The 24477-nt window shown below is 49.9% G+C and overlaps 1 long non-coding RNA gene across 1 annotated transcript in view; it reads right to left on the bottom strand.

Annotated features, from left to right (window-relative positions):
- The window catches only part of LOC112589812 (uncharacterized), a 107018-nt gene extending 84375 nt beyond the window's left edge, over nucleotides 1-22643 (bottom strand). The window contains exon 1 of the long non-coding RNA XR_003113806.1: nucleotides 22587-22643. This is a non-coding gene — a long non-coding RNA (uncharacterized LOC112589812). The remainder of the gene's footprint in view (nucleotides 1-22586) is intronic.
- Between the last annotated feature and the right edge of the window lie 1834 nt (nucleotides 22644-24477).

Raw genomic sequence — 24477 nt, 5'->3', positions numbered from 1 at the left:
TTTACGAGACATATTATGACGGAGCGCGGCGGCCGGTCGAGTTTGGGAAATGTATACGCGCGCGGGGGCCGAGGGGGAGGAGAACATCACGCGCGTATACACATCCGAACCGCAGAGTATTCGCTCGGTGTAAAGCGACCGTTATGATTTTTAGCTCCACCTCCTCCTCTCCCTCTTTTCCCACCGCCGCGCGCTCGACGTTTATTGAAAGAATTTACAACGACAAAAACTTAATAAAGGCCGCGGAGCTCTTCGCGGCCGGCCGGCGAACGCTCGAATGAATCACGTCGCGCGCTGAAAATTCCCCCCCCGGCGCTTGATTACAACAGCTGCGCGTTGTAAAAATTACAGCGCTGTACGTTACAGGCGAAAGGAGAGAGAAAGAGAGGGAATGATAGAAGCGTGCGAATGAGGAGAAGGGAAAGGGGGCAGACAGAGAAGGATAGAGAGAGGAGGAGAGAGGGGGTGGGAAAGTGAGGCGGGAAGAGGGAGAGAGGGAGGGAGGGGGAGAGAGAGAGAGAGAGAGAGAGAGAGAGAGAGGAGGGTTCGGTGCTAAAGAGAACAGCGGCGCATCGTATTCAAGAGCAAGTAGAAATTGTACACGCACATTCCGCCGCATGTAGAAGCACAAAAACACGCGCGGTGCGTTGCTATCCTTCTCGCACACGATCTATCCGTGCAGAGAAAATGCTTTCGGCTATTGTGTATCCACATTCGCGTGTATCCTGCAGCCGGATCCGTTGCTCGGTTTGCCGACGGTTTATACAACGGTATGAATACAATGTATACCAACGTGTTTTACGTCTACAGGAGTCGCGCGTTCCTGCAGGATGATCCGCGGGAGTCGTTCTTATTTTCATTCCCAATGCGTGTTATTTACAAGAAAAGATAGATAAAGATAGATAAAGATAGATAGATAGGTAGATAGATAGAGAGAGAGAGAGAGAGAGAGAGAGAGAGAGAGAGGTTACCACACTGCAACCTGCGGCCGATTTATGAGTATAGTTTGCTCGCGCGCAACATCCATCACTTACGCCTAACACGCAACTCGCGAGGTGCGTGAAAAAAGATGTCGGTCCTCTCTCTCAAGCGGAAATAACGCGGTTAAAGTACCGCGCATGTTCGAGGAACGGAATATTAAGTCCCATTTGTCACTTCCTTGATCTCCAATTGGTCGATCACAGCGCTCGCCGCGTATTATCGCTACCTTCTGTTGCCGTAATCGTGCATAAATTAGAGGAGGATGTTAAACGATCGTAAAGCGGGGGGGAGGGAGTCAAAATAGCGTCTTGCTCGACGACATCGCAAATGAAAACGCGAAATTATCACGTAATCCTTCGATGTCCCGTTTCGCGCGAGTAGCTAACTAGCTAGATAGGTAGGTAGGTAGAAACTCGTTCCAATTGCCGATAGTTTGTGCCGCACACTGTAGCATCGCAGGGCGAAGGGCCTCGTAATAGGAGTGTGCTACCGATGAAATTAAAATGTAATTCCGTGCTCCGCATTGCACCCTCGTAATCTCCCCGGCGGGGGCGAGCGTCCCCGGGTGTCGCGCGCGACGGCGAATACGTACATCACGCGGAGTTTCTGCGCCGAGGGCTTTCGTGGGCCACAGGGGAAGACGCGCGGGGACGGTTGTGGGACGGCTTGTGGGATTCGTGAGTGGTTGTGCGAGGGTTGGCGCCGTGGCGCGGCGCGGCGCGTCGCGTCGCGCGGCTCCGAAGGGGAGGACTACTGGGTTACGAGCTTAGCGCGTCGGCCCGGGGGTTATTTGCATATTTTAATCTAACGGTAAAAAGTCGCGCGACGCTAGTTTTCCCATTAGTCCGGGGCGCGACTTTAAACGCGAAACGCGCAATATTGTACGCAACACGGCGTGCGCGCTGAATGTAAAAGAGTGAGACGTATGTTTTGCGCTTTAAAGGGGAGGGGCCGTACCGTGCCGCCGTGTGGATCATATCGCGGATATTAAATTAGTTAATTGTTCAAACATTAACAGCGCGAGGGGCGGAGGCGGGGGGATGAGGAGAACGTGCGCTCGCCGGCGAAATAATGAATATTTAATATATTTGTGAATATATCTCGGCGAAATGAAACGCATCTCCGAAGAGACGTCGAATTGTTACGCACAAAGTAAAAACCGATTCGATTAATATGGCGGATTCAAGTGTACATTACGCGCTTGCGATCGTTTATATTTGTACACAATAGACGGGCAAACAGAGAGAGAGAGAGAGAGAGAGAGAGAGAGAGAGAGAGAGAGAGAGAGAGAGAGAGAGAGCAGCAGCAAAAAACAGCCGAGACTCGCGATTCTTCGCGCGCGGCCTTTCACTGCAGAACGAAAATCCGTTCGATATTACGGCGAACTTTTCGAGCACGAAATTCTGCCCGCGAGAATAACGAGAACGTTATTCGGAAAACATTGTCGTGAGTTAACGGCGCAAGGAGCGATCGCACCGTGCGCACGGCTGTTTTCACCTACCCTACGGTGTTTTCGGCAATTGCTTTACGCGTTTCGTTGAAATTGGATATCTGTAACTTTTGGCGTGCCGTCGAGTGCCATCGGTTTTACTCGAAACCCCCGCACAACGACGGCGCGCCCTCGATCGCGCGGCGCGATTTTTATCATAACCCGATTCCCGCGAAATGGCGACTCGCGAAACGTCGGTATTGGCTTTCTCGGGGAAACTTTTCCAGGTCGTTTCAATTTTCATTCAAATCGACCGATTACATCCATAGCCGCGCATACGAAAGTAATTACATTTTTAGGACACCATCTGGCAAGGCTGATCGCGGAGAGGAGCGCGCGAGAGAATCGACATTACCGCTGCTGATCTCGAGAAAGATAAAATTGTAGCTGCGAGCACCGCGACGTTTCCAGGCGAGCAACGATTCGCGTTTTCGCCGATAAATCGTCCCATTCGGAAAGCATAAATGTAGGTATGGACAGTCGCGTAAAATTCTCACCCCACGCGAGCCGCGCCCGCGATATCTCTTGTTAAAACTTTATATCTTTGAGCATGATTTTCATGCAGATGAAATTCTCGGTTGAAATTGCGGTTCTTCGTTCGAACCCCACGAGTTCCGTCGAACTTGAAGGACCGATGGAGATTCTCGAATTACCGAACATTGCATAGGCTATACCCGCCTTACATCCGATATTAAAAATCCTGCGACGGAAAATATAATCATGCAAATCTGAGATCACTCACACACACACACACACACACACACACACACACGGTAGTGTAGGAGTTGTTACGATTCAACACTGCGGAAGAAATGGCGACGGTAAACATGTGTGCGTATACGACCATACGCATCATAGACTCGTTCATGTCGTAGGAATCGACTCTGTAACGACTCTCACGTAGATGATAAAGTGGAAGGGTGTTTGGACGAATCGGTTCATGTTGTGACGGGAATGAAAATATGGCTCGATGAGCACACGTCGCCATCATAAATATACGAAGGAGAGGGATAAGCCGCAGGCGCGGCGGCGAAGGACGATGTAGCGGGGTGGCCCATGCGTATGATAAGTAGATGATGCGTTAAAACAAACGCGTTAGCAAATTAATAAACTACGTGTTGCGCCTCATCTGTGATTTCAATCACATCTCTAGTTTCTCGTATTCCGTCTGCGGTCTTTCGATTAGTTTGACGAAAGTATCGTACAAGCACGGTTTCATGAAATTTGAAGTGCAAGTCGATTGTACGATAAAAATGTTAAATTTTCTCTCGAGGATATCTCGTAAACTTTGTCAGAAATGCTTGAATCGTAGAATTTTAATAATCTCGTGGAATGTTCCAGTTTCTATTTTAATTTTTGGATTACGTTAATTGCTAAGGAAAAGTATGCGAAGTATGGAAAGAGAGAAGGAGAGAGAGAGAGAGATATTTATTTAAATCTTTTAACGCACATACACACGCGCACACAGTGTGCACTTGCAGTATCTCGTTTAAAACGCGATATGAATAAATTATGGTGTGTGATGTAAAAGCGGACAAATCTATACATTTATAACGAGTGTTCGTATCCCGACATTTTTTGTTACAGATATTTGCCCGCTATCGCTGTTTAACGTACTTGTTCTCGACATCGCGCGAAATTATTAATTCCAATTTAATCGCGCGAATTTATTAGCCGTTAATTGGAGCTCAATCGCCATATAAAACTTCGTATTCTTCGTGTAAAATATTTGAGTCGCATCGTGCATATGTATCCCAATTATTACATAAACAAATACTTCGTAAATACCTAATTATTATATTTATCCCCATGCACGGCATTACTCGTATACAATTTGACTCCGTTTGCATCAAGGTCTCTAATTATTTCGCCAAAAGATACACGAGATGCCCGCCCGATATGAACGAGTGAAATTACGGTAGCGAATTTTTTAGCTAATTTGGAGTTGATTTTTATCGCAACGTGGGCGTCGCAGGAAGCTGCCGCGGCAATATATTTTTTAGAGTAATTAGCAGTAGAAAAGAAAATGCTTTTTGCGAATCAAGCTGCGCGGGGTTGAATTTCGTATTTCAGCTAATTTCAAGTGGATTATAACGGAATTTTAATTAGGGGAGCTTTAATTACGGAAAATATACACGCGTAATGTGAAACTTGAATATATTGAATTATTTAATCCTGAATATTGTAGAACGTGACGATATATAAATAACGGTTCTCATCTCTCGCCGGTACGGAGGAATTAACTTCGAATTTCTCGCGAGAAGTCATTAGCTTGCCCTTGTCCTTCAAGACTCGTGCACTTCGTACACTCGGGATGCCTCAGTTCCGATCTGACTGGCTGAAAACGCTTTTATTTTTTATTTTCCACGCGATTCTTTATCACCCGATATCGCGTTACGCCATACACCATCCAAATTATCGAACGCTCGCGTTATTAATCCCCGTGAAGCGAACGGGCGATTTTCGCGCAAACGCGTGCCGGGTCGTAATAAAAAAGTGGGCCGTTATAAAAAAGTGCCCGAAAGATTTTGAGGCGTAGGAGGGGGGGACGGAGGGACGGTGTATAAATCCGGATATTTATCGACCCTAACCGCGAAAGATGTGGATGAAAACAGTCTTGTCGTGTGGGAGTGGCAGCCATGCTGGATATGACACGCGTTATTTCCGTAAATTACGTCTATAACCGGGCGCTATGGTGGCGGTGAGAATCTCGATCTAGTGATATATTCTAGCAATTAATGGCGCGCTCGATAGCCGGAAATTTGTCGACCGTGGCCGGAAAATGGATTTAGATTCGATGGCTCTCCGCTACGCGGAGATATAACGCCAAGATGGAGCGAATCAGCCGGCGGTTCTCGCGCGAATAGACTCGCGCGATTCACGATCGTTAAAGATTTACACCATGCTCACTCTCTCTCTCTCTCTCTCTCTCTCTCTCTCTCTCTCTCTCTCTCTCTCTCTCTCTCGGTATCGGCCATCGTGCATTACACGGCTCTAACGTGGTGCTGACAAATCCGAATGCGCGTGCGAATCAAGTCGTTAATAACTGATCGGATGTCTTGGACACGTTGCGCGTCGTCGCGCGGAAATCGAGGAAGACGAGATATTCCGCATCTTCCCGGCGAAGAGGAGGCTGTCGCATTTGCGGGCAAACGTGATGACACGGCGCGCGGCGCGGCTTAATCCTCTCTATACGCGATTAAAATTATAATTTAATCCGAAGGAATCGCACACACGTGCATCCTATTTACGGGCGCGCTCGCACGCGCGCAGCGCGAACGCGCGGTGAGATCGTAACCATAAAATTCCGACCGCTGACAGAAATTACAAAACGATGCAATGCCTTCGGTATAGTTTCCACGTTTCTACCTCGGCCGCGCGCTTAAATAATTCATACTCTCCCGTGCTCCTAGCATAATATTTTCCGCAATGTGCACACTTGTACGGCGCAATGGCGGAGTGGAATGCGGCCCGGCGCCGCGTACATAAAATGAAAAAAAAAAAGAAACAAAAAAGAAACGAACGGGGAAAATTTTGTCGCTCGCCGCATCGCCGCGCATGCCGCGCCGCGAAGAAAAGTATCGTTGTTTATCCGTCGATTTCGCTTATACGGCGGTACCAGCTGCAACGTCCGCTGGGGCTTCCGCCCGATTATATCCGGACAGATCGAAGCGTACGGCGCGGAAATAATCTCCGTATTGTCGAAACAACGTCCCGGTCGACGCGTCGGCCATATGACGCGCGTTACGCGCGCTAAATGTCGATCGCAACGCGAGTCTCCGCGAGCTTCGGCGAGCGCGCGATTCCACTCGAGTTTGCAATTTATTTATCTCGAGGATGCCCGAACAAAGGAGATTTCCCGGTAATGAAAGGGAACACGCTACGCTCCTCTCTCTCCCTCTCTCTCTCTCGGCCGGTGAGCTCAGGCCGCTCACGGCCGCTACAGCTAAATGCAAATTCTTTATGAAAATCTGACGTGCCGCGCGAGCGCGCGGTAAAAAGCAACGATATTGCGAAGTCGCTGGCGTATACAGAGCGCCTCGCGCGCGAGAGCCTCTTTCTCCCTCTCTCTCTCTCTCTCTCTCTCTCTCTCTCTCTCTCGCCCACCTCCACCGCCGAAAGTGTGCGAGACAAGAAGGAGCGCGCGCGCGTTTCCGCGCGTGTAGATGAGACTCCCCGGGAACGCCGCGCATACAAGCGCATATTAATTAAGTTGGCTTCTAATTAATGCAGACCCTACTTCGACCGCGAAGGATCGCTTAGGACGGAACTTCCCTTTAAGCTGTAATTACATTTACGGTACACGTGTCGGTGTATATCCGTCGGCACCTCGTGCCGCACAATATGAACCTCGCCGCGCAACCCTCGTTCGCCCGCTCGCTCTCTCGCACTTATCGCCCAGCCTTGCCGCGACATCCCCTGACGTGTGGGTGGCGGGCGGGGCTGTATTTGTTCCGCAGCCGAGCTCGGTTTCGGCTGGTAGGACGCGCGCGCGCGTAAGAATATTCATCGCGTGTCCCCGCGTGAAAATGGCATCGCGGGCGTTTTCCGAGCGCGTCCGCGGGGGCGACTCCTCTCCAGAGGAGATTTTGCGCCGGCGAGAGAGCCGCCGCGCGCGTGCTTACCGGCGCGTTAAATAGATCATGCGATGAGCATTCCGAATCAGTGGCGTGATAACGTCGAGCCACGTCGTGCGCCAACGATCACGTCACTCGCCGTTTCTCTCTCGCGTTTAATGCCCCCGCCGCGCCGCGCCGCGCTTCGCGCGTGTGATTCGCGCGCGCTCGCGAGCTGTCTGTGTGACTCTTCGCTCTTCGGAGCGGGGTGACGCGTGTTAATCTCCCTCTCTCTCTCTCTCATAGCCCCAGACCCAGTCCGGATTAAGATGATATTAACGACGAGTAAGGCGAGATAACGGCGCGAGTTCGCCTGTAACATCGGCCGCGAACGTGTAATCGCGAATTTTTCAGAACCGCGACGATACTCTGGCCGCACGCGTGCCGAGGGGAAGGAAGGGGATCAGCGAACCGCGCGGACCGCGGCCATGGATGCCGCGAATTTAAAGAACGGGAGGATTGCAGCCGAGCGCGCGCGTTTCGCTGACGTTTATTTCAATAGCAAGTACACGCCGCTCTGCACCAAGATCCAACATCGAGCATATAATATCGCAGATAGTGATCGTGAAATTGAGCGTGCCGGCGAAGTTCGGGATCCTCTCCGTCTTATGCACGAAATTCGCATGGCAACCGAGCACGAAAATGCCAAGTGCTGCTGCCGAGGAAGAGAGTGAGTTACGTCCGATTACCCCCGGTGTAACTTAATATTAGGGGTGCGATCTTTGGTTTCGAGAATTTTGCAAGAGATGGGCAATAATGTCAGTTTTGTCGAAGACATTCCAATGTTATCGCAGTTATCGTTTCTTAATGTGTTCTTTAATATTAATCCGTGATATTTATCAGCAGGACGCGGTAAAATTCGTGTCAAGACGATCTTACTTCCTAAGGTACTCGTTCGTCATCCTGTTTAAGTAAATCAGTTTCTTTTCTTGGAGAAAAAGACTCTCAAAATTAAATCACACGCCTGATACTTTCCCCGCGACGCGACCTTATCGAGAATGATCCAGCTGCGCGACTGTAGCTTTGCTGTAGCTGCAGTGCGATCGAACAGTGCAAATTCTCTCTCGCTAACCGGGACGTGCTCTCGTAAAAGTTCGCTGTTCGAGCGATGTGAGAAGCGATACGAATAGATGATGCCGTTCGTAAAGATTAGGCTCGCTCGCCGCCCCGCGTTCGCCGCTTGATGATGAAGCTCGCGCGCGAGAGGGGCGACAAAACGAAAGTCTCTCGAACGATTATTAACCATTCTTTCCCATCCTCTTTCTCGCGCCCCTTCCCGCGCCGAATAGAAACGCGTGTTTACCAGTGACCGCAGATACGCGGGCGATGCTCTCGTGTCGCGAACAGAGGAACCTCGCAAAGGGCGTTATAATTGCCACGGATGAAAGTCCCTCTCTCTTTTGCCCTTTTTTCAACGATCCATCCACGCGATGAAATACGATCTCTCACAGCGCGTGGGTATACGTAACCCACCTAGGCAAGGGAAAAAAGCATATAGCCGCGAGAGCCGCAAAGAGCGATAGAGACGGACAGAGAAAGAGAGCGAGAAGGGGCGGGGAGGGGCAGGGGGCAGAGAGAGAGAGAGAGAGAGAGAGAGAGAGAGAGAGAGCTAGAAACCGTGTCGTTATTTACAACTTCGCTCGCATATCCACCGCAAGTAAATACTACTTCTCCGTTCCTCGTATCTGCGACGCCATACTCGTTCCGACGTAAAAACTCTATCTCTCTTTGCGCAGCGTTGCTATCGGCTCTTGCCGTTAGTTTCAAACTGGATTTTCGCACCTCTCTCTCCCCCCCCCCTCCCGTCCCATTCTTTGTCTCTTTTTTGCCTTCCTCTCTCTCTCTCTCTCTCTCTCTCTTCCCCCCCCCCCTCGTCTTCCCCCGACCGGATATTTCTTTCGTTCGAACGCCGTCGACTTTTCCCTGTGAAACGCTTTGGAAGCTCATTTCCATTGATCTTGTTCCCGTCGGGTCGCCATGCAAAATTGCAATACGTGATTCTGCATACGTACGTGACTGCCATAATGAGCGACAATCCGGGGTGAACGCGATTATCGTGGTCGCATAGTTAACGTTTTACGACGTGTTACAGCGCCGTAATTCAGTTGCAAAGTCGGCCAACTCGGCGAAGTCTCATTTACATCGCCGAGATCCGGCCAACGACGCGAGCGGGAATAAAAATTCTTGAATTTATCATTCTTGCCGTTACATTTTTCAGCGCGAGCCGAGTAAAGCCCCTCCGGTAAAGCGAATTTGAAGCGAAGCGCGCCGATAATCGAACCCGCATCGACATCGAGTCCGCAATTACACAATTTGGAAAGGTCACCTTGATAATTTTGGACGATGGGTCCCCTCCCCCCTCCCCCCTCCCTCCGCGCTGCGGCTTTCGATTTCTGATTGCCTTCTAATTCTAACCCGATCGTTCCTCCACTCTATCCTATTCTGTTTTATCAGAGCAACGCGTGTGTAACATCATACCTCAACCTGACCGAAGTAACATCGCCTAATTAGCCGTGATAGCTGACAATCGCCGACGCGGAGCACGCGGTGTAAAAGCGGTGCGGTCGCTTTTCCGCGCTTGTTTCTGACCGTTCACGCTTTCAACTGGATTTTCCGCCCCGGCACGTTTCCTCGCAAACCTCATTCCGTCCTGGCGTCATGTACAAGCTCTCCTTGTAAAGCTCTCCGCGAGCTCGTTTCGGCTGATCTTGTTGCGTCGAATACGTGACCGTGCATACGCAGCGGCCGGCGATAATCCGTCGAAGAAAAAGTCACATCCATAATCGCGCGCGCGCGCGCGCGCGCGCGGTGTCGAGAATCCGCAATCGCTTTTCGCTGGAATAGCAACATTTTATCTCCGCGTGAATCGTGATTCGAGGGTGGCGGTGCTCGCGCGCGCGGGGAGAGCCATTTGACATTGATTTTACGTTTCGCACGTTTCTTCCGTGACCCAGTTCTCCGGGCTAGCGCGCGCGTAGATTTTACGACTATAATATCACCGCGATAATTGTTATGTTCTGCACGTACAGTTTTTGCCGTGGCATAAAGGATGAGGGGGAGGAGGGGAGAGAGAGAGGGAGGGGAAAAAGAGAATGAAAATTCTTTACCACGGTTGCGCAATTGCAGCATTGCGCAGTCACGACGAACCAGAATCATAGCTTATGAAATTAGGTGCATGCGGAAAGGTGCGAGAGCGTTCTCTTCTGCTTTCTTTTTCCTTCTTTTTTTTTTCTTTCTTTTTCTTTTGTATTGCATATACCCGGCCTGCTGGAGAGGCTGGTTTTGTTTCAACGTTCCGCCGCTAAAATTGTTATTCGCGTACGTGATTATCGCGGTGCACGATGCATACCGGAAAGGAGAAAGAAAGAAAGAAAGAAAGAAAGAGAGTAAAAAACGGTTGGAGCGAGGGGGAGGGGAGCGGCACTCGTAACCGTAATCATATGGATAGACGTTTACGAGATGTCGTATCAAAACGGGGGGGAGGATTCAGGGAAGCACGCGGCATATAGCGGCGCTCTCATTGAGCTGCGACGCAAATCGTCGAGAGTGTCGCGGGAATTTCACGGCGCGACGTGCTCGTTTAAACGCGTTACAATTTTTCCGACTTTACGCCTTCCGGGAGTCACTTTGAAGAGCGGGCGTGTGTTACGATCGAACGCGATTATGCGACGAACGCGTTGCAGCGGGCCTAGAAAAAGCGCTCTTTCGGGCAGCTTTTCCAGGGGGGAAACGTTAAGTGCGGATGGAATTTCGCTCCGCGCTGCTGTTAGGTGGCGCGAAAATCACCGCGGAAACGCGATTAATTCCGCGCATTGATACAAATAACCGCGTCGACATCCGGGATTCGTTCTTTTTTTTTTTTTTTTTTTTTTTTTATCAAACTTTAGCGCCGAAAGCCGAAAGCGGCAAGAGCGATTGATAACGGCCTCGCCGGTCGAGTTCACGTCAGAGAACGCACTCGAGCGCACAGCCTCGTCGGGGGCTGTTTATAATCGTATCTCCTCCTCGCACCCCCCGTTATTATCGACTGTCGTCGAGGAGATCGCGAGCGAACGTATATATTAATGAGAATAAAATTGTGCTGGAAACGTTGGGACGCATTAAGCGTTCTTTTGTATGCGCGGTGATTTATTGTCGAAGAATGTCGATACCAAGGACGAGTTTCTTTCCATCTCGCAGGACAGGAAGGAAAAGTTTAGTATTCGTACGACGCTTATACCACGTCTCTCTCTCTCTCTGGCCTGTGTGACGGAATTTAATTCTCCAAAGTGCCGAGGCCGCTGGCGAGCGTCGTCGTGATCGATTGCGCGAGCTCGCGCCACTTCTCCAAAACGCTTCTTATTTTCGACAGTCCTATCGAGAGTGGAGGAGAGGAAACGAGGAAACAGAGAGAGAGAGAGAGAGAGAGAGAGAGGGGGAGAGGTGCAAGAAATGGCAATTGTTGATACGATCTTATGCATATGCACAATGTCGCACATTGTCAAGACGAAAATGGTAGTCGATCAACACAATCGTCTGCACAAACGGAGCGAATTAGCCTTAATTTTGTACATATGTACCCTTCATTACGTATGTCAGACTTCAAAGGCTCAATTTCAATCACAAGGAAAGATTGATATTATTTTGTAAACGAATATATATTCGCGTCTGCAACTCGGCACAAAGTCATCTTGCTTCACGGGACATACAATATAACAAAAGAAAATATTTCGGTCAATATATACAGGGATCTTTCGGAAACGAAAAATTGTAAAGATTAATCGGATTAAACTAGGAAGAAAAGTCAAGTATCATTTTGCAAAAATTGCAATAGTTATTAAGTTACCAATGACTGTAAATTACCATATCTAGAGCTCTTTTAATTGATAACTTGAACATTTGCCTAATTTACTTGCAAAATGGCACTTGACTTTTCTCTTGAGTTTGATCAGATTAATCTTCATAATTTTTCGTTTCCAAAAAATCCCCGTATGCAACGTCATGTCCAAATTATAGATCGCGATAAAATGTTAATCAATGCGGCATGATTGTATAAGTGACGCGGGAGGGGGTCTGCATTGTGCGAAGGTCGTGCGAGGGTGGCAAAATTATATTATCAAATTGTAGCTACGCGTGACTCGCGACTGCGAAGAAATTAACTGCGAAGAATGAATCCGCCCGAGGCGAGCGCATTTTTACTTTGATCTTTTTTTTCCACGAAACCCTTCACAAACTTTTCTAGTTGCTCCATTTTCGTGTGTTCATCGTGCCGATTTAATTCGATATGAATTTCAATAAAAAAAAAAAAAAAAGGGAAAAAAAGGAAAAAAAAAACAGGGAAAGAGACAGAAAAAATGCATCCGCGAATTTTGGCAAGTGATTTGTAAAATCGTATCACACACGCCGCGCGGATAGCAATTACCAACGCGATTACAAATGATGGAAGAACGTGTAAAATTTATACAGCAGCTGTATATTAAGAAACATAATACGGATTGGCAATCGCGTCGGCTACATAGAACGATGTACACGCGAGGGTATGTGCGGTAGCAAACCGAATTATTGGAATCGACAAGGGACCACTGTCGATTGGATTTCGCAAGCCGCACCACCGTATTTGCTTTTTATTTACGCCTTCACTTCGTAATTGCTGCGGTATGATATTTCCTGATGATATCCGTGTGCGCGTACGCGCTCACGCTATCTCATACGTACTCGCGTTCGCGTGTGTGCTTTTTAAATGGAAATTTCTGCTGAAAACTTCGCACTCGATCGAAGGTCGAAATTGTGTTTCTCAGCGCTGGCTTTAATTTATATCGCGGCTTACTAATCCACAATCGTTATTCACTTAAGAGCGTCTCTCCTTCCTGCCTCCTTCTCTCGATGGTATGGCAAGTTGATCGCGCGATAAGCATGATCGAACGCAAACCGCGAGAGCACAGACCGCGCTTCATTAACGCAGGAAATTGTCGAGGATATTATGCGCTAATAGCGCACAATCCTTTTGTATTTCCATTCACGTCATTCTCCCTTAATTGGCCTATTTTTTAGTGGCTGAGTCGAGAGCACCCTCGAGAGCGCTCCTCGACTTTTTGCGGGACTTCCGCGGAAAAGTGAAAATGAGCGGGCGAGACGAAACGTTGGCTCAGGAGGCACAGGCGCGGGCGAATTCCGCGTTATAGTTTGTAGTTTCGGAGTGGCTAACGATTACCGGCAGAGCGAGCCGCGGCGCGCGGCCTCCGGTGACGAGATGAATCTACGTAATTGTTGGATTAGAATCGCGCGCGTGGTCAATCCCCGCGTAATCAATATGCTTCATATATGACCGACGACGTGCAGAAACGTGCGTAGTCGCGCGCGCGACCGCGGTGGACGTGCGCGGATGTTCGATAGTTCTCATAATTAAATGTCTGGCGTATTTAATTTTGGGAATTAACCGGCTTCTACAAGCCGGTCGCGTTGCGCGCGACGAGCTCATATCGCGCGGGTACCGTGTCGCGTCGTTCTGAAGATTTAAAGTGCGTCGCGCAAATTATCGGCAAACTGCGTTTTAGATTAATCCGTCGACTGGGAATTTGTGCGAGAATAGTGCGCGCGCGCGCGCGCGCGATGGGATGTCCCGGACTGTGTTCACGCATCAAATAAGAAACGAATCACGGCGCTTCTCCTCGCGCTTCGGTATCGATCCCGATGTACGTATAGTACGCTCCGTGCGCACGTTAAAATAATATTGGCTCGCGAGTAAGCGAGTAATTTTTTCGAATAAAGTTTGCAGATAAATTTTCAGATAAAATTGAACGATTGTGCTTGCAGGTCGTTGCAGTCCTGCGAAATGACATATGACCGTTTCATTTTAAAATTATTGTCCTAAACGACGAGGTCGAGATAAAGACGCTTATCACGCGACTTATTGCACAACTGTGTTCCCGTTGAGACGATCAATACCGAACGTCACGAGATCTTCGTGCTCAAACGTGACTAATGAGACGAGGAAATGAGTCGCGGTAAATTGATAATCGGGTTCGTCGTTCGCTGCCGATATGAGGAAAAAATATTTGCTCTCGATTTGCGCGCGATTCTGTCGCGCGCTGTTGACTCTCGCGGCTTGGACGAGCCTGTAGCGCGCGGTATATCGCCGCAGCTCGAACAGACACATATTTGTTTTGGCCTACAGAAGCGACAGGATAGGATTCGCGTAGGACAGAACGGTCAGAGAGGTACTCTCCCAATTTCCTGTCCTCTCGGCCGCTTATTCGCTAACTCGGCAGCTCACGCTTTTAGCGCGGATGACCTGTATACAAATCCCGAAAATCGAATTTTACGTGGGGTTCTTCCGCGTTTAGGTCGCTCTCTCTCTCTCTCTCTCTCTCTCTATCTCCGTCTTTTCCGCAGCCGCAGCTACGTAGCGTGCTACGTAGCGAATTTGCGAAAATCAGATTTCGCGGGTCGAATGAAATTTGACAGCGCCGCTCCGCGTCCGTTCACCTTGTCTCGAGAGTTAACGCTACAACGAATCCGCCGCAATCATCTTACTGCAAACTTCGATAAACCGATCCGTCCGCCCGCATTTCTCCGGGAAAATTACCGCGCGCGAAGTTAGCGCGCGAGCCGAAAGAAATGCCCGGGGAGAACTGTGAGACGTTTGTTTACGCCCGGCGGGTCTCGAAGTTTCATCCCGTTCGATTTTGCACGAACCACGCTGAAATCCTATGGATTTCGAACGTCGAGTGAAATATTCTGAAGGAGAAAAAACCACAAGAGGAGAGAGAGAGAGAGAGAGAGAGAGAAAGTTTCAGAGGAATTATTGCATTCGGAGGAGAGAACGCGATATAGAGTGCGCGAGTTTCGCGATAAATTCTGCATTTCACGCGGAAAGCAGATCTTTGGTCTTTCGCGACGACATCTCCGACGAGGAAAAATCCGCTTGAGCTACGCATTTCGCGCTCGCAAAACTTTCACAAGGAAATACGGAAATAAGGATGTTTCCGGTATAATTGTACGAGTCTTTTCCTCCTTCCTCCTTCCTCTTTTTGCTCTCCTGCCTCCTTTCCCCCCCCTCTCTCTCTCTCTCTCTCTCACTCTCTCTCTCTCTCTCTCTCTCTCTCTCTGCCTCTCGCTCTCTTCTTTTTGCAAACGCTAGTGCAATTTAGCGACGCATATGAGTCCGTCGCCTGACGGGGTGCGCGATGGCCACCACATATGAAACATCCGTGGACAAAAAGTATTCGCGTCAGCCGGTCTTATATAAGCACTCACACAATGAACGTCCAAAAGTGCGGTCGTTATTTAGCGTGTCGCGCGTATTTTACGAGACTGCGCTCGTGCTCGGCTGTTATAACAAATAATATCCGTAGGAATATATATATGATAAAGTGCAAGAAACCGCGCGTCCATTTAATCCCTCGCGCGTCATATCACGTTCGGATTCCGCTTCTTTCCACGGGAAAACGCGCGATTTCTCTCGTAATTTATATTACGAGGGATGCGCCTGGTCAGGGGAAGAGAGAGAGAGAGAGAGAGCGCGCAGCGTGCAGCACGTCCGTGCGTTGCAAATTTCGAGTAAATCGTCTTATCCAGACGTTCATTTGCCACGAGTTTGAAATAATTGTGTCGGCGAGAACTGAACGGACGCGAAGATTACACGAGATGTAAAATTTATGTTCACAAACAGAGAGCCCGTCGATAGAAAACGAAGCGAGCTCGCGACGAAGTAAGACCGATCGTATCTCGTATTAATAAGTTCATAACTCGGGAGCCGAACGGTATACTCGGCTCGACGTGTTCTGCGAGAAGAGAGAAGGGACTCGCGCGCGGAATCCTTTATTTTCCCTCGATTAACTACAATCCAGACGCTATCACCCTATTACAGACTTTACCGAATCAGCCCTTCGAGCTCGCGCGGCGAAACTTCCCGGGGCGGAATTGCCAACGTACGAATATATATAAATTACACAAACAAGAAGTCACGAAACTTCGGTCTTATCGCGTAAGCTCTGCCACGCCACGCGCGCGAAATCTTCAGCCGAGCGCTAAAAAGTGGGCCAGCGTTCTATATTAAATCGTTCGGATCGGTCGGACGATCGTGCAGCGCGCGCGCTGTCCGTCTTGCGGTCGTGGATTTTTGAGGAATAAATTTCCGTGACGCTCCTGAAATGAAAGTATTGGACAAACTTTGTACCTGGCAAAGTTCTCTTATTCGGGTATAATGGCTTCGCCAAGTCAGTCGCATTGCGGCCAATTTTCAAGGAACGGTCTCGAGTTCTTCATCCAAATATCCGCTGTGCACCTCCAAGACGAATGTTTTGCACGATAATCGTTTGTCGCAACAAATAGCGTAATGATATTTACCGGGCTACAAGTTTCGATCAGGTACGCCTGATCGTTGACAAGGACTTAATATATGGTGAATGAAAGGTAATCCCAATTAAGTCAGATCTTATAATGTCCTGACGATAATTGAGTGAGGAAGGCCTTTGTAGAGTTACTATAATTGGATCTATATCAGAACCTTGATGTAACAACCTGTGTGTATCATATAACAAAGTTTAGTTGATCGGGCTTCTTATTCATTGTACTTAATATGGCTTACGTTATTATGTATGTATATTTTTTTTAACAAATTACGATCGATTATTCTTTTCCCTTGACGATCAATAAATTTTACCGATTGATTGATAATACCGGTCAATTTGAACAAACAACTTTTGCCTGGAAAAAACATTTTTTTATTTGCCTCGTATTTTTTGAGTTATTTAAGGAAAACTTGGTAACTTTTTTAATATCCAACTTACAATATCTTGCTTTTTGCTCTATTTGGTCTCAAGAATATATTGTTACAATAGCGCCCAACTTTTGTTAATTTATCGATTTCTGGAAATGTCAAAATCGTCAAATTAACAAAAGCCAAAGTTAACAAAAGTTAATAAAAAAGCCTTTCAGACAAATGTTGTTGCGGAATTAATTGGTAGAAGAAGATGATGTAATAAAAAATTGGGATTTCCATTTATAAAAAGTAATAATCAGCGAATATCATATTTCGAAAGTGGCGAAAGCGGCGCTGTAAGCAAAATGATACTTTTAATATCAAAATAATTGTTTCATATTCCCCTTGGAACTATGCAATTTTTGTCTGAAACATTTTTGTCTAAAATGCTTAGTTTTCGAGATATTTCGCTATCCCGATACTTTTAAGGACGCTATATATGACTCACTAGGAGCTGATGGCATTACCTTATTGTCCAGACATGTTGATCAAATGAGGTTACTAGAACCTGGGAACAGGAGACCATGGGATAAATTTCTAGCCGCGCGGTTTACATGTAATAAATATTACACATCTATTTGCTTCACGTATCCTGCGAGGATAAACATAAGCGTGTTTATTGCACAATTGCTTCTACTTTGTAGTTACTATAAGAAATTTGTATTTCGCTTCAAAGACCGCGGAAGCTACAAAGAGAGAAAGAGAGGGAAGGGGGGAATTAAGTTTACCTAAAGTATCGAGTGTGACGCTCGAGACTTTAACTCTCGTCTCGCTCTGTGCGGTCTCTTTTTCGTCTGTACGTCGAATTCATCCTTTCGTCGAGGATATAAAGTCTACCTCCGCGTCGTGTCGCAGCGAAACTTACGCGGGCGACTTTGAAAGGTAGACAAAAGGGTAAAAGGGACGGCGCAGGTTACAATAAAGTAATTAACTGGCGCTGATACAACATGGGGGGAGGGGGGGGGAGGTGGGCCGTCAGATATCCGCGATGTTTATGACGCGTTTCAAAGTCAGCGTTTGTGCTTCCTCCATGTTAAATTAAACTCACTCGTTATTTATATATACTCATCAGTGCCTGCATGTACCGGCCGTGCGCGATAACGTTCTGCTTAAAGCTACTCGCAGTTCCGAGAGACACATATTTTCCATAGTGCTCTGTTTTATTGTTGCACAGTTTTGCGTGTGTACAGGTGTGTGTGTGTGGGTGGGTGTGCCGAAACTGCCGAAACGACCTCGGGGGTTTGCGAGACCTACCGAGGCGTATTTCGCCACGCAAATGATCTCTCTGACCCGCGGATGTAGCTCTCTCCCTTTGTACCCGAGACGAGAACACCGTGACACCGAAGTAATTCCGAAGTTGCCAAGGATCGAAAATACGAAGCTTCGTGCGGATTAATTTCGGGAGCTCGTGTGTGTACGAAGGATCGATCCCTCTCGACGAACTTTCGGGACCGAATCGCGCTCGTTCCGATCGGAAGCCCACGAGCTGAAATCGCAATGATCTCTCGGTCAAACAGAGAAGTCGATTGAAGTACGCATGAAAATCGACGGCCGAACAATACCTCCCTACGAAGCAGTTTAATTTAACTTGCGATTTGCGCGGATTGCACGCTTTCCTATTCGCCGGCATCACGGCGCATGGTCGTACCGTCGGCCGATGCGATTCCGCTCGCCGGGATGACTGTAGTCCCGCCCCGCCCCTTAAAAGACTGTACGATGCGTATTAAGACGCGGCTTACTTCCGGCTGAAACTCCGCCGGGGACTCGTACGCGCGCTTTGAAGGACGTTTGATGAAGCGCAAAGTTACATCCGCGCGGCTAGTCTCGCAGAGTGGATCGAGAGGTTACGACAACACGACGGCCCTTTGCCGATAGTCAGGTAGCAAGGAAACGCACGCGCGCTCGTGGCCGCGGATGCGAGAGAGAGAGAGAGAGAGAGAGAGAGAGAGGAGGGGGAGAGAGGGGAAGAGAGACGCGAAATGGGAGAGAGAGAATGGGACGGAGAGGGATAGACGAACGAGGGAGGAGAGAGGAAAAGGGAAGAAAGGAAGAGAGAGAGAGAGAGAGAGAGAGAGAGAGGGACTTTTAACCATTCCACGATGAACTAACTAAATTTGCATAACTGAAACAAGGTATCGACGACCGCGGTTCGCGGATACGATTGTACGTAACGTTCCAACTTCGGCCTTCGTTCCGCCGGCAAGTTTTTTGCTATACGAGTGCGAAAACCGGTTGATGCGAGACAATTATGCGTTAACGCGGTAATTTTATTCCGGACGATGTTACGAGCAGCTTTACGTCGGACTTGGCTCGGCAGGACAGTAGCACAGTGGTTTATTGTAAAAAGTATCCGCTGTCTCTCTCTCTCTCTCTCTCTCTCTCTCTCTCTCTCTCTGCGGTGCTCTCGTGCGGTGAAGTTCGCGGTAAAATAGAGCGCGAATTATCCGGTTGCCGCGCGCTGAAATAAAGTCAATTTCACGGGGGCGAATCGGTACGACAGAGGAGAGATTAATAACACGACAGTACTGACGCGACGGCATTAGGGGAAATGTGGCTATTTTTAACGCGCGATAGTATATTCCGCCCTTCGCTAAAAATTAGCGCTAAAAGGGGGAAATATTGCGCTATTCAGCCGCCGTGTTAGCGCCGTGACCACGAAAGTATGTGCTGATATATGCGATTTCATGAATATGGAAATTACGCACAGTGACATATTTTTATAAATAGATCCCCGCCAATGCGATGTTCTTTCATCTTCAACTCCACATTCATTTTCAGACCGTCGGCCAAAAGTCCGACCTCGATATTCTCGACGTACCGTAACGTAACGCAGTCGAAATTTAGATTTGCATTCTGATACCGACGTTTGAGAAATAATCCATTAATCATTTGCGTTCATCCGTAAGAAACAGCTCGATCGAAAATAACGCTGTGTAAACAAAAATTTCCGACTATATGCGACATCTCGGGGTCGGGGGGGGGGGGGTTGGAGATGGATAGACAGCTAGAGGTGGAAAGAGACTTCGCGTTACGACACGAAATCGCCCGTCATAATGGTGCGATCGCGTTAAAAATTATCCCCTGCCGCGCATTCAGCGGTGGTGACTTTCATCAAGTGAAATTGTGCCTGACGATCTCGCCGAGGGTGGAAGTCCGTTGAGGCATAAAGTCGCATCCCTCCTTTGCTGGTTAGATCGAAAAGGTGCGATACGAGAGCTCTGTGTGCGGAGAACCTTCCGCGGAGAATCGACCGTAAAACACAGACGCGCTGTAATTTACCGTAAGAATGGCCCGGTAGCGAAAGAATCGCGCGGATTCGAATGAAAACAAGATAATTTCGAGAAGTGCTTCGGACACAAGAGATACTTTCGAAGAAAGTTTGATCGGCTCGACGATTTGCGCCGCGAGAGACAATCGATTCGAGATTGTCGAAGAGAAAGGAGGTTTTCGCTGGAAAATAATATGACGGAACCGAGACACCCTTCTGTGCACCCCTGAATTAATCGGGCCGGTAAAGGACGCCACGGGGTAGTGCATACTGCGAATCCAACCTGCGAAGCGACCATAAAACACGTCCGTACGCGGACGGATGGCTGACAACGATTCCGCAAATTTCGGAATGAAAGCGCTCTCGCCCGCGACGTTATGTCAAGATGCGAGATATTACGCGGCGGGGCGCACGCGCGTACGGAGCGATCGAAATTACGTCGTAAATCGTGGTCCTCGAAGTTCGATGGCGCGAGAAAGTGCTTCCGCGAGCGTTTCGCCGCTCGGCGAGATTGACGAGACGACGACGACGACAAAGAACCGACGAAGATGTTCTTCTGCGAGTAGATCGATGAAGAGGCGGAGAAAGAGGGTGAAGGGTGGGGGGGGGAGGGAGGGAGAGAAGGAACTAGAGAGTGAGAGAGAGAGAGAGAGAGAGAGAGAGAAGCGCATCGGAAAAAAGGTTTCTACATAATTCCTCAATTGTATTCTCCTTTTGCAACAATGTACGATGTCGACTGGTAGCATCGGTAAATCTCTCGGAATCTGACGTTAAAGATTGATTCGTCAATTACCGCCGTCTTTCATCGCGGTGCTTCGTAACACTGTCGCTTGGTCGTATTCATATTTCGATCCGTGCAATTTATACCAAGCGTGAGAACAAATGTTTACGTCAAAGAGCGAATGTTTCAAACGAGAAATGTGTAAAACGCAGACACGCTGTAATTTATCGTAAAAATGGCCTCCGCAGCCGTAGAGGATCGTAGTGGACTCGATTCGGAACAAGATAATTTCGAGAAATGCCTCGGACAGAAAAAAGATAGTTTCGAAAAAAATTCGACCGGATCGAACGAACGAACGAACGAACGAACGGCCGACTCGCCTATTTGTGCCGCGAGACAATCGATTCTAAATTTGTCGAGGAGAAGGGAGGTTCTCGCGTTAGGAGATAATGTGATATCACACACACATATATATATGTGTGCGTACACTTTCACATGCGCGGGATAAAAATTTCTTAATATTAAAAGGATACACTCGCTTACTTCGCGAGGCGAGGCGCGGCGCGAAGCGAGATTTCGCGAAGGAACGTGTACGCATCTCGCAGCGTTTGGCATACCAAATTATCCCGAAGATCCCGTTCGCGTAAATCCTCGGCAGAATCCCACGCGTTAGCCGCGAGTTACGGCGCATTAAGAGTCGTTACGTAAGACGGATCGAAATATAGCCCGCTCCGAAATTACGTCTGGGACTCGACGCTCTCGCCCGTTGAGAGCTCGGCGAGACGCGAAGTTACATCTGCCCGAGCACTCGCGATCGTCGGATAGAAAGCTTTGATCCCGAATAAAGTGCCGGCGGGAGGATAGAGGAAGTCGCGGATGGAGAAAGGACACGCGCTTCTTCCTCGTCCCTGGGACTCGTGGGAGTCGATACGAGTCGTCTCGACGCCGACGGCGAGCGTCGGAGAGTCGACTGGCTTTCGCTCTCTTTCCCTCTTCTTCCTCTCTTCTCTTCTCTTCTCTTCTCTTCTCCTCGTCTCTCCGCCCTGGCCGAGACTCTCCGCCAGTTTGAGACCGCCAGCACGTTATTATTCGCCGAGGTGTGTTCGAATGACGGAGCGGTCAGACGATTTGACTCGCGGTAATCCTTGGAAACCGCGCGAAGTCGCCGCGCGTTGAATCAATAGTGCGAGACGCGGAAACAACGTGGCGATGCCTTTGGCGCGTCTCACGGGGTGAGACTCCGCGCGTCGGAATTCAGCGGCCGGAAGCAATTCCCGAGGATATACGGCGCCGCTCGCGCGACGTGCTGTCGTGCGGTTTAAAAATACACGTCGGCAGAACGAGCGGTGTTCGAGGGTGGAACCCGCGCGCGAGGGTGGCTCGTTGGCGACGGGGGAGTCTCGCGCGCTATCCTCGAATATACGGGCTCTTAGACTCTCACGACCTCGCAAACGAGAAGCGTGTCATGGTTGACTTTCGCGTCGATTCGACCCCAACTCCAACTCCCGCGGTCCACGGTGCCCGATCGCACTGGGATCGGAGGGATGATGCATGCTCGTTAACAAAGTTCGCGGACGTGGCGAGCGGGGGATGCGAGATAAAGCGGAGTAAAACCCGCCGGCGCAGGCGGGGTGTTCAATTCTGCCGTATAATGGAATCTTTGATTCAAGCTTGCTTGACGAGAGTGTCGGGGATGTTTAACCGCAGCGACCGAGACCGTGGCTAATGAAAGCGACGTTTGATCATCGACCACGAAGTAATCGACTTACCGTGACTGACTCTGCCTCCGCCGGCTTCTCCTTCCACGACGGTTCCCCCGTGTCAGGCAAGCCCTCCTCCTCCTCCTCCTCCTCCTCCTCCTCCTCCTTCCCTGTTCTCGATCTCGTGTTAATTAACGAAACACTCGCGACAGAGAGCCGCGCACGGTGGCCACTTCCCGAGATCATTCCGGTATATTCCCGTTCATATCCCGGCACCCCGGCACCCCGGCGAGCGACGGCTCTTCTCGCCGCGACGCGTGTGTCTGTGTGTGTGTGTGTGTGTGAAATTTCGCGCACCTCCTCGCGCTCTCGAGCCGGACGGAAAGTCGTGTCGAGTTGCTTCTCGCCCGGTTCTTATCGTTCGTTCCCAAGACGGACCTAGCGATGACGCAGCTAGCGACAATTTTCAAGGGGAGACGTCTCGGACGAAGCCGCCCCGAGGGCCGAGTCCTCCGCGCGAAAGAGAGAGAGAGAGAGAGAGAGAGAGAAAGAGAGAAAGCGAGTTTTACACGTGTGTGTGGGCGCGCGCGCGCCCCTTTCGGTCGTCCAGCGGTCGTCGAGATCAAATCGCTCGTCGCTCTCACCAGCCTCCTCCGTTCTTTCGCTCCCTCTCTTTTCGCAAAGTTTCCCATCGAACGCGTCGTCCCTGTCGGCCCATTCGGCACGAATGCGCCTCTCCGAGGCGCGAGAACGCGAGGAGAGCGGCGGGCGCGACGCCCTCCGACTGCTTCGCGGACTGACTTTCTGTTTCTCGCGCGACTCGACTCGCGGCCGAACTCGCGCACCGATCTCCGCTCGCGCGAACGCAGCTCCAGTCGCGAGAAGAGTCCGAGGGTCGACTGCCACTTCACCCCCCTGGCGATGCACGGGGGTCGAAGGCCCGCGTTAGACTGCAGGGTGTCACCCTCGCTCGTACCTCGAACCTCCGCGATTTCCACCCTACCGTCGTCATTCCGCGAGTTGTACGCATGCCCCAGGAAATCCACCCTCGCTACGTATCTCGGCATTGCCTCGTATATATGTGCCACCACTTGAAAATCGTGGAAGCGCGCGCGTCTGGTCGGTGCGAGCGAGCGAGCGAGCGAGCGTGTGTGCGTGCGTGCGTGCGTGCGTGCGTGCGTGCGCGCGTGCGTGCGCGCGTGCGTGCGCGCGTGCGCGCGCACAGCCGCGAACGGGAGTGTGCTGGCGAATCCGCGACATATCGGCGACGGATTTGGCGTTTATACACGCGCGGACACGCACCGAGGATAAACACGCGTGTGCGCGATAAATCGCCGCTCGAGGAGGAGACGCGCGCTGCGCCGAGGCGCGGCGAGGAGAATAAGAATTGAGTGGACCAAGCGGGGGGGGGGGGAGGGGGGTTCATCGCGCACTCGATTGCGCCCCCGCAATGCTCTCGCGGTCGGACGACTCTCCGGCTGGGAGAGAGCGAAGTGTTTTGCGTCCACCCCCGCCTGCGTTGCCGCGACGGACATCGAGTTGCAATTTCGTTGCGCGCACCCCGACGATGCAGCCACCCCCGCATGTGACGAGCGGACCACCAGTCGAGTCGTGTCGTGTCGTTGCGCGCGAGCGAGCACGCGTCGTCGTTATTTACGAGCGGTCCACTCATAAATCTGCTTACCGTCTTTGACGAGGTAACTCGTCGACGGTGTCTCGCGTGGAAACTTCACACTCGCCTCTTCACCCCCCCCTCCCTTCCCGGCCCCGTTTCTTCCCCCGTCGCGTCGCTCGCTCTCGCACGTAGCCGGAACAGAGACTCTAATTTATCGGGCAAACTTGCGAGCGCTAAGTTCGCGCGTTCTAAACGCTAAGCTTATTTACTTAATGATTAAGTCGAGTTGACTCGACGCGCGCGCGTTACTAACCGGAGCCGATGCGGCCTGCGACGACGACCTTT

Source organism: Harpegnathos saltator, unplaced genomic scaffold (genome assembly GCF_003227715.2).
Source record: "Harpegnathos saltator strain DR-91 unplaced genomic scaffold, Hsal_v8.6 scaffold61, whole genome shotgun sequence".
Lineage (NCBI taxonomy): Eukaryota > Metazoa > Arthropoda > Insecta > Hymenoptera > Formicidae > Harpegnathos > Harpegnathos saltator.
This window is presented reverse-complemented; position numbering and strand designations above follow the sequence as displayed.